This window comes from Canis lupus, chromosome 1 (assembly GCF_011100685.1).
Source record: "Canis lupus familiaris isolate Mischka breed German Shepherd chromosome 1, alternate assembly UU_Cfam_GSD_1.0, whole genome shotgun sequence".
Lineage (NCBI taxonomy): Eukaryota > Metazoa > Chordata > Mammalia > Carnivora > Canidae > Canis > Canis lupus.
Genome location: NC_049222.1, coordinates 2,365,666 through 2,375,435, shown reverse-complemented (window position 1 = coordinate 2,375,435; position 9,770 = coordinate 2,365,666). Strand labels below are relative to the sequence as shown.

Genomic DNA, 9,770 nt, shown 5'->3' with positions numbered 1-9,770 from the left:
CCAGGGGGAGGTGCTGGCCTGGCCACGTGCACAGGGACCCTCTTCCCAGCATCTTCCAGAAGGGCTGACCACACCTGGGAGATGGGTCACCGAAGGACACAGATGCGGGAGGGAGGGGAGGTGCAGACACTGTGGAGGTCAGTTCTGACGGGCACATCGTCCTGCGTGTTTTTAACTAAACATTTATTTTCTTGCTCAAAGCTGTGTTGACTCATGGTAAAAGTCTTGGAGCACAGAGACAAACCAACAGAAAATGGAAATCAGGTGTGATTTTAGTGCCCACAATAACCTTCGTAAAATGTGTTATAGAATCTTCTCCTCTTTTAGATTCCTACCGTCTAGATTGATTTTTTTTTTTTTTTAATGTATTGAGTTTGACGTCGTGGACCATGGCTTTCATGCAGGCAGAAACCAGCAGGAAACCCGCCCTCTCCCAGCAGCTCCACGGGGAAAGGCAGAGGAGGCCGACTCAAACCACAAGCCGAGAGGCATCGGGACCCTCCTGTTTGCAGGCTCTGCGCTCGCGCTCAGGACACTGCACTTCCTCACGCTCATGCTTTCCAGACAGGAGGGCAGGCATTTCTGCATCCCAGGGCTTCTCCATCCAGCAGGACGCAGCGTGTGGAAACAGTAGCCCAACCGATTCAGAAAGTGGAGCCTCTCATCACTGAATTCGGATGCTCTCTTTCCTCCTTTGGAGACGACTGGGCGAAACTCCGCGCTATCCTGAGAGAACACAACCCACTGCGTCTCTACCACAGTACACCGACGTCATAGACGCCTTCCCCCTAGCAGAAGCCTGGGGCAGGAAGTGTCTCGGGAGGCTGAGGCTGAAACCTGCCAATCCCGCCCAATTGCGGAGAGAGGTCGTCGTACTTGGGGGCGCGTTACTCATCACTCACTTTAATGGGCCCTTTTGGGACATTTTATCTGCAATATGTAACAGTTCATGTGGATCCTATCAAAGAATTTCCAGCAAGGTCACCCTATGTAAGCGTCGTGACTGCGGCTGGGAGGGCAAGACGCTCTCCTGGCTCCCCTAGCACTGGACTTACCCTGGGGGTGGGGGTGGGGCGAGGAGGGACTTTGAAAACCCCCAGGAGAGGAAGAAACAGCAAGACTGAGCAAAGACCCAGGGCACACAGGACCGAGGGCCGAGGCCGCGCGAGCGCAACCAGGGAAGTTCTGGTCCTCGGTGCCCGGCAAACAGCCTCTCGTGCCTGTTCCCCCAGAATCCTGGGACGTGGCCTCATATGACAATGCGGTCCCTGCAGGTATGCCTGGATCAGGGTGGGCCGCGGAGACAGGGAGGTGAGCACCCCCCGGAGCCCCCCGAGCCCGGGAACCCCTCCCACCGATGCCCCGAGAGGAACCAACCCTCTGGATACCTGGACCCCAGACGTCGGGCTCCCCGACGGGCATTTGTCAGGCAGCCGCGGCCCCTCATGTGGACGCTTGCTGCGCTCTCGCGGAGGGCTGGGGGTTATGTGGGCCCCCGTCGGCCCGGATCCCCAGGAACCCGCTGAGATGGACGTGGTGTCTCTCGCATAGAAGCTGTTTAGACCGCCTACAACTGGATGCCATTTGAAAGGGATCTTTTATAGCCACCTACCCAGTGGGTTCTTGAAGATGTTCAACAGACTGCATGGTAGGGATCCTTGGAGACATCCGCCTGGGCCCATATGGAGGGTGGAACCCAGGAATGTTCTGGAGAGCAGCCAAGGAACCCAAAGGAAGGAAGCCGGTGGGTTTCAGCACTTTTTTTTTTTTTTTTTTTTTTTTTTTTTTTGTGGGCAAAGTATAGGTTTTTTTTTTCTTAAAGATTTTATTTTGACTTTTTTTTTAAATATTTATTCATGACAGACACACAGAGAGAGAGAGGCAGAGACACAGGCAGAAGGAGAAGCAGGCTCCGTGCAGGGAGCCCGATGTGGGACTCGATTCCAGGACCCCGAGATCAGGCCCTGGGCTGAAGGCAGACGCTCAACCACCAGGCCGCAGGCGCCGCCGGAGAGCTGTCTGCGAGGAGCTGCTGTGTGCCCTGGAGCACGCGGCCAGGTGCTGTGCACATCCACCGGGCGACACTATTGTCACTGGAAGGATGGTGACGTCTGTGATACACATTTTCCTGTAATTAACTTGTGGTCTTTGGTTCTTTATAATAAAGTCATTTTTCAAATGGCATTAGGTCCCTACTGTACTAAGAAAAAGGAAGTGGTTGTTTCCCCCCTCGTGATGAGAGCAGCCACGGGAGAACGAGGCCGCGGGTGCGCAGCGGGGAGGAGCACCTGCCGCAGCACCACCGCGGTCCCCGGGGCAGGTGACGGGCGGGGCGGGGCGGGGCGGGGCGGGCCGCGGGGCGGGGGGGTGTCCCGGGGCAGGAAGGGCAGCCTGCGGCCCGGCCTCCGTGCGCTTCAGGACCCGCGCCAGCCCGCGGCCGTGCGCTCCTCCCGGGGCGAGGCAGGGGGTGCTTGGCTGGCCTGGGCCCAGAGGACGGGGCGGCCCGCGGACACGCTGCACCCCCAAGGCCCCGGAGCTGCTCCTGGGGGCTCTGCGTTTGAGGGCAAACCGGGTGTTCCACGTACGAGGCCTCAGGGGCAGAGAAGGAACGGCCAGAGCGCCGAGGCCGACGGCAGCGGCTTCAGGTGGGCAGGGGCCTCGGAGGGTTCCGTCTGTGCCCCTGTGGGTACGCGCGGCCCGAGTTCACAGGAGGGGGAGCAGGCGTTCTTCTACTGCCAACCGGATGCGGTCAGTTCAGCTCAGCCGCGGGGCAGCGGCCGCTCCCGCCCCGGCCCGGCCTCCCTCCCTCCCTCCCTCCCTCCGCCCGGGCGCAGGAGGGCCCCGAAGGAGCGCGGGTGACGACGGGGCTGCGGGTCGCCGGGCCACCTCCGTGCCGGCCCCGCCGGGCGCTCCCGCTCCTTCCAAGCTCTTACCAAAATGCCGCGGACACAAAGGTGGCGCCGGCGCAGAATCAGAACCCCCAGTCCCGTCGTGGCCCGCAGCACATGGAGGGATTCGGGCCTCGTGCGCGTCAGTCGCAGTTCTTGGCTGGGGCGGCGGGTAAGAGCTTCGCGGTGAGGCGGGCGGGCGGCCCGGGGACCGGGGACCGGGGACCGCGGGGCTGGGGCGGAGGCGCCCTCGGAGCCCGGAGCCCGGAGCCCGGAGCCGCTGCGTGTGCGCCCGAGCCTGGGCCCGAGGCAGGGCTAGGCCGCGCGCCGCCCCCGCCGCCCCGGGGCACCCAGCCCAGGTAGCCGGTACCCCTGGTTACACCTGGGTCGGTCGTGCTCATGCGTCACATCCCCCGCGGGGCCCAGCCTGCCCCTGGACGCGCTGACTTAGTTTTGCCTCCCCTCGGGAGGCTGTACCCGTGTGTTCCCTCAGGACCTCCTCCGACAACACTCAAGGCTGCGGCTAAAATTAGTCGGGCGTAGAGCTAAGTAGGGTAATAGCACCACGTTTCCTGCCTTTCAGAGAAGGGAAGTGATGTCCGAAGAGAGATGGGGTTTTTTTGGGGCCAAGTGACCAACCCCAAAGCTGGCCAAACCTCGGGCCAGGTCACAGGACGTCCCAGGGCAGACCAAGCACATGATAGACTGTCTTTCCACCATGGCTTTCCCATCAGAAGCCCAAAGGTAGGGCACTTTCCTGGACTTATGAATAAAAATACAAGAAGCCCTCAAGTCACACAAACAAACAAATGTGAAGTGAGGAGATAAAGCTGCTATGACTAAGAACCGCGACTGAACAACGGAATGCAAACCTCCAGTGTTCTCCAAACTGTATCTACCCATCTTTATGATTTATCGCCCAAATGCTATTTTGTCCATCAACCTCTTTTAAATTTTGGAGTCACCTCTCCCACCCTGTCTAACCTTCTTTGTGGCATCACAGGAGGATCGCTAAAGTTTCCCAGGAGGCCAATGGAGAGAGCACCCCACACACGTCAGTGGACTCTATCCATCCAGGAGAAAAGAACGTCATCTCATACCCGAGTAATGATGGTCGTAACATGATTAAGGTCGTCTCTTCTGGTGAGGCTATATCCTCAAATTGTTATTAAAACAAACATTCTCCCAAACCACAAGGAGCAGGGAGCCCGTGGAGCTTGCAGACGCCTCACCGTGTCCATGGGGTCTCCATCTGAGGCTCCCTGACCCCTGCACGGGGCCCATTCCAGACCTGGTGCTGCTCAGCCCCCTCCACCTGTCGGGTCCCCGGGGACCAGTCTCCTGGGGCGTCAGGGCTTCCAAGCTCCTTGGCTTATCTTGTCCTCTGTCTGGCCATAAGCCTTGCTTTAATGCATTTGTTCTGCATTAATAATATGGACCCGCAAGCAAGAGGTTGATTAGCCGTATTTGTTTTGCATTGGCAATTATTTTAAATTGGATGTGGGGCATTTTTTTTTTTTTAATTAGAGCTGCTTACTGTGAACAAAAGGGAAGACATACTGTATGATGTTGACTACTTTACACTCACAACAAATAATAATAATACACGTGATGATAAAATCGGCCTGTCGCAGCCCCAGAGATTCCTATCTTAATTATGGCAGAGAGTGACTGCCTCGTGTCTGAATGAGGGACTTGAGGCTGTTTACTTCACCGAATGTAGGACATGGCCTGTGACATCGGGAAACCTTATATATGTTTGCAAATGGAGATGGTCTAGGGCGTGCATCCACCATGTAACTCAATTCACATTGCCCATTATGGGAATGAGATGTGAAAAATAATTTCCTGTATCTCAGAGCATCACAGCACTAAGTGGATTGCTGGCTCGGGCCCATGGAAAATAATAAGGTGATATCACCCACACAGCCACGTTCGGCAGGAATGCCCGTGCGGCCTCGCTCCCAGCTGATAGGGCGCAGCTAGCTTTCGCTTCCACCGAAGCCACCATTCCACTTCAGTGAAACAAAATATAATGAGTCCTTATGACAATATTGTGTTTTAAGTGGTAGCTTTTAGCTCTTCAAAATTATGTCCACTAATTAGAGGCGTGGGATCCTCTCCGTTATCTCCCAGCTATAAATTATCACATATATTCATAGTTACAGGAATTTCACCTTCTGCGAAGCAGCCCTTATGCAAACACTCATAGTTGGTATGTCATTGGAGCATATCAGCAATTAATTCTCACAATGATCAATGGGAAGAACGTCCTTTCCCCCGTATCTGGTTTATTTATGTGCTCCCATTAATTATGCCTAATTTTCTGTTGGCACTTTTCTTCCTAATGTAATTCAATTTAAGCATATCTTTCTAGAGACTTATTAATAGGTAGGGTCATTTATATTGTGTAGCACAAATATTTTATAATCCACTAATCTTGACAAAAAGGCAATGCCTTCCTAATAAAAAATGCATGGGGAGTAATGGGTCCCTATTAATAACTTATTAGGTCAGATCACACAGTTTGAAGTGTCTATTACGCTTTAATTTTATCAGATCTCTTCCTTTGGAATTTGCCACACTTTCTTTACCTTTTGATTTCAGCTGCTCTCAGTACCGCCCTGCCTATGTGACTGCCAGCAGTCCTCTGGGACTTTGCAACGGGGATGCAGGGGGGACATGTGGGTGCCCCAGGGCTTACTCACCCATTGCCCCAGTGCTGTGTCCCAGCGCCCTCTCTTCCTTACAATGGATGTTCGTAATCCAGAGATCCTTAATCATTTTGGCGCACACACCCTTTCAGATATTTCATAATGGTGACTCAACCAGTCCTCAGGAGCACATTGTCACATGGACTGATCACATCTCAGCTCAGAGGACTTATTGAAATCCCCAAATTAATCCATGAACTTATTAGGAATCAAAGTGACACAGTTCAGGACCTTTGGTGAAAACCCACCATATGTTAATGATTTGGAGATACTTCAACTAATAACCAACTTAACTCGGATAAATATGACTTTCTAAAGCCTGTGCGTCCTTGCTGTGGTTGGATGCAACCACATTCGATCTGCCCTTTTATCTTCTTTGATCCAAACCTAGCAACATTTCCAGTGAGCTGCACAGGCCTTTGTGAGGTCCTGGGGAGATGACCTCAGCCACAGCCCTGCCCTCAAGTAACCATCTAGAGAGAAAGACAAAACGTGCAGGAAAATAGTGATGGATTTTCGCAAGCAAAACAATGAAACTTAACCAGACTTCTGTCTTCTCATCTGTAGAGTGAGGACGTGAACAAACTCACTTAAAAGGCCCCTTCCTACTCTGACTTTTCATGGCTAAGGATCAGATCAAATGCTATGAATGTGTAAAAGTGGAAAGCTAGACTACTATGAAGAGTGTTCCAGCAGGTGGATGCAGACAGAAATAGTTTATGTGAGACAGGATCCAACTCACCTCAGTCCTGCAACTATGTTTCTGATGGTCTGTGTTATTTTAAATATAACGTGTATGCAAAAGTATAGTTCTGGATAAGAGGACGACTAGGTCGTTTTGCTCAAAATGAGATCTTCATTCAGTAGACGTATGCCTTGAGTGCTAACTGCATTTGAAGGTACTCAGATGTGGTTACCAGTGACTCCAATGGACTTTGAGGCTTCGGGGATGATGAAAGGTTAAGAACCCCCAAATCAGGTTAAAGTGAAAGTACCGCACTTGTGCATATAGTTAGCAGCTCTTTCCGGAGCACTGTCATTGAGGGGAACACAGGTATGAAACTTCCTTATGAAAACATATTCAACTTTACACCATTACCAAATTAGGTCTGATTTTTAATAAAAATCATTAAAGCACTTATATATCCTTAATCTCAAATGTCAAATGTAACTATAAAGAGGCTAATAGGCCAAGTGAAGGTCAAATCCCCTATTGTTTGGAGCTAAAGCTTATACTTTGCTTATTTTTTAACATGTTTATTATTTTTGCCTTTGTTATAAATATCAGCATCTACCTATGAATCTTACGGTGTTCTGAAAACTCATTTGAATGGGAGAAATGTGGATAATGTGATATTACATATTACTACTGTTCTATGCATTACATACCCATTAAGTCGAGTGTGAGTAACTGTGTGAGTGTGTATGTGCGTGTATGTGTATGTATTTTCTCCCCAAACAATCTTAAGTTCATCACTTAGGGAAAAACACCTAGACTGATGCACCTACTAAAATTTAATTCCTTTGGATTGTGCTCATGATCACATTCAGTAGACATGTAGTCAATACACATGCACTGTGCTGGGGCCAGGTGATAGGGACGCAGAGAGAAGCACATTAACACAGGTTCTCGTTCCTGAGAAAAGGAAAGGGAGCACAGCTCATAAACTCGTACTTTGTGCTGAAGTAACATCCGTTCATCCCTGTGGGTAACATCCGTTCATCCCTCCATAACACCAGGAAGTTATACGCTCTTTTGCTGTAGATTTGGAAAGGGAACTGAATGGGGTCAAGTCATCCACTCAACTTCCTGCAAATAATAAATAATGAAGCCAGACTCCAAACCCAGATCTGCCATGATTGAATAATCCCACTCCTCTTTTAAAAAAAATAGAATAATTAAAAGCCGTAAAGACAATAATACACAACTGGATGGCAAGAGGGTGATTTAGATAGCTGTAGTAGATTCTCGGGACAGATTGCTGTGGGCTGAAGTGATCTGAGCATGCGTCATGAAGAAGGCTAATCTGAGGGAAGCATCCACGTGGGTGCAAGACTTCTTTTTCCCCTTAGGTGAATGTGCTCTGCATTTAATTTTAAAACTAGACCAAATGTTCCACTGATACAATAGCAATGTATTCATGTACGTTCATGTATCTAATATTCACTTGATGATTTTTTAAACTGAAGAATAGTTCACAATATAATATGTTAGTTTCAGGTGTACAACATAGTGATATGGCAATTCTACACAGTGCTCAACCACAGTAAGTGTGGTTGCCGGCAGTAACCACACATCATTACTACGATCTTACAGACATTTCCTATACTGCACTTTCCCTCTCTGTGACTTATTTATTTTATACCTGCTGTCTGTATGTCTCAATCCCCTTCACCTATTTTGCCCATCCCTCCATCCTTGTCCCCTGTGGCAACCACCATTTATCTTCTCTGTTTAATATCTATTTATTTTTTGTTTGTTTTGTAGACTCCACACATAAATGAATACAGTATTTGTACGATTTACTTGTTAGCATAATACCTTTCAGGTACAACTATGTCACAAATGACAAGGTTTTATCCCCTTTTCTGTGGCTGGATGATATTCCATTGTACACGTATGCCACATCTTTATCCATTCACGTATCAGTGGGATTTGCTTGAGCAAAAGAAAGAGATAGCAGTGCATTAGGTCCATTCTGGGGCAAAAAGAAGGCTTTGTTAAGATGTAATGAGAAGTAAAGGTGTAATGTTTGTAGAGGACTTCCTGAGCTCGGAGACTCATAAAATTTTCCCTGTAAGGACTTAGTTTTATAGGGTTTTTCCCAACCAGGTTATTACATGGTCATACCACGATGTGAAGGGGGGATTGATTTCCGGTGATCTTCAGAACGAGCCAGAGAGTAGTTAAGATGATATCCAAACAGCAGAGGTAGGGATCTGTGGAAGACCAGACATAGTCACTCATGGCCTCTGTGGGAAGCACGGGGCACCTGGAACCCTTGTGAAGAAACAGTCTCTGTGGGGCTTCATAGGGGACGAGGGGCATGGAAAAGAAAAGAAGCATGGCTGATGGACGTTTACACCCGTGTGGTTGATGGGAAGTTGAAACTTGCTCTGAAATTAAAGGGTTTGGAATAAGAGTTGGTGTTCAGGATGAGATCAAGAGTCTGGTTTTGACACATGGAGCCTGGGAGGCGGGCATCTGCTCTCCAGTGTGAGAATCGGGTCCCACGGACACCAAGGGGACGGTGTAAGCTTCGGGGTAGGAGGCTTCCTCCTACCAAGAGAGGAGCATATACATGAGTGGGCTTTGGGCATGCTCGGGCCTGGAGCATTGAAGAGGGTGGGGGCAGCGGGGACAGCGGCTGTGGGCCCCACGGCCTAGGGGTCAGGGTGGAGGCTGCAAGAGGCCATAGCCTTGACCTGGCAAGGCTACAGAGAAGCCAAGAAGTGTAGGAATTGAGAAAGACAGTGTGCTCTCTGTGCAATCTGGTGACCTCTGGGAGGAGACACTAAGAGAAAGACCCAGAGCCAGGCTGCATGAAGTCAAGGACCCCTGGCTGGTGTGTGAGTGGAAAGCACAGGATTGGCCCTTTGTCTGCAACAACTGCTGGGCAAAGGGAGGAGCAAGATCAATAGGATCTCAGGATCAATAGGGGTAAGAAAAAAGGTTTTCTGAACTTCCCCTGGAGCGTGCAAGATGGAGCTTTGAAGGCAAATATAACACGGGGAAGCTGATGGGACAGAACCAGAGGATCAGTTTCTCACCATGGGATGAAGAGGGAAGGAGCCAAAGCCCGCAGAGGAGACCACGTCTATGCACATAGCGGCCTTTGGAATAAAGACAATCATTCTTTAGCCAAGGCTGATAAAAGGGTGAAAGGCCCGGCTGGTGCCTAGACCGACTTTGCTGTGGCGTGGGGGTGATTGGGGTGCTCAGCATGGCTTCCTGTGGGCCAGGGAGTGAGGCACCAGGGAGAGGGAGCGAGTGCCTTGTGCCTCAGCCGCCTGCAAAGGCCTACCATGTGCAGCAGATGGCTCGGGGCTGGAGAAGGTGTTCGGGGTCATAGCAGGTGTAGCCAAGGACCACTGTGCATGGTACACATGTCGGCGGGGTCCTGGCCCCTGGTCCAGATGCGGAATGGGGAGCTGAGACACTAAACAC

The 9,770-nt window shown here is 50.6% G+C and overlaps 2 long non-coding RNA genes across 2 annotated transcripts; one reads left to right on the top strand and one right to left on the bottom strand.

Moving 5' to 3' along the window:
• The first annotated feature begins 719 nt into the window (after positions 1–719).
• Positions 720–2,139, top strand: LOC111092121. The gene is made up of 3 exons (XR_005352987.1): positions 720–1,274; positions 1,552–1,744; positions 1,864–2,139. It is a non-coding gene; the product is annotated as an uncharacterized LOC111092121 (long non-coding RNA).
• On the bottom strand, positions 1,871–3,068 carry LOC119870694. Its single transcript, XR_005352988.1, has 3 exons — positions 2,934–3,068; positions 2,586–2,729; positions 1,871–2,111 (listed from the first exon to the last, which is right to left on the bottom strand). It is a non-coding gene; the product is annotated as an uncharacterized LOC119870694 (long non-coding RNA).
• Positions 3,069–9,770: the final 6,702 nt, after the last annotated feature.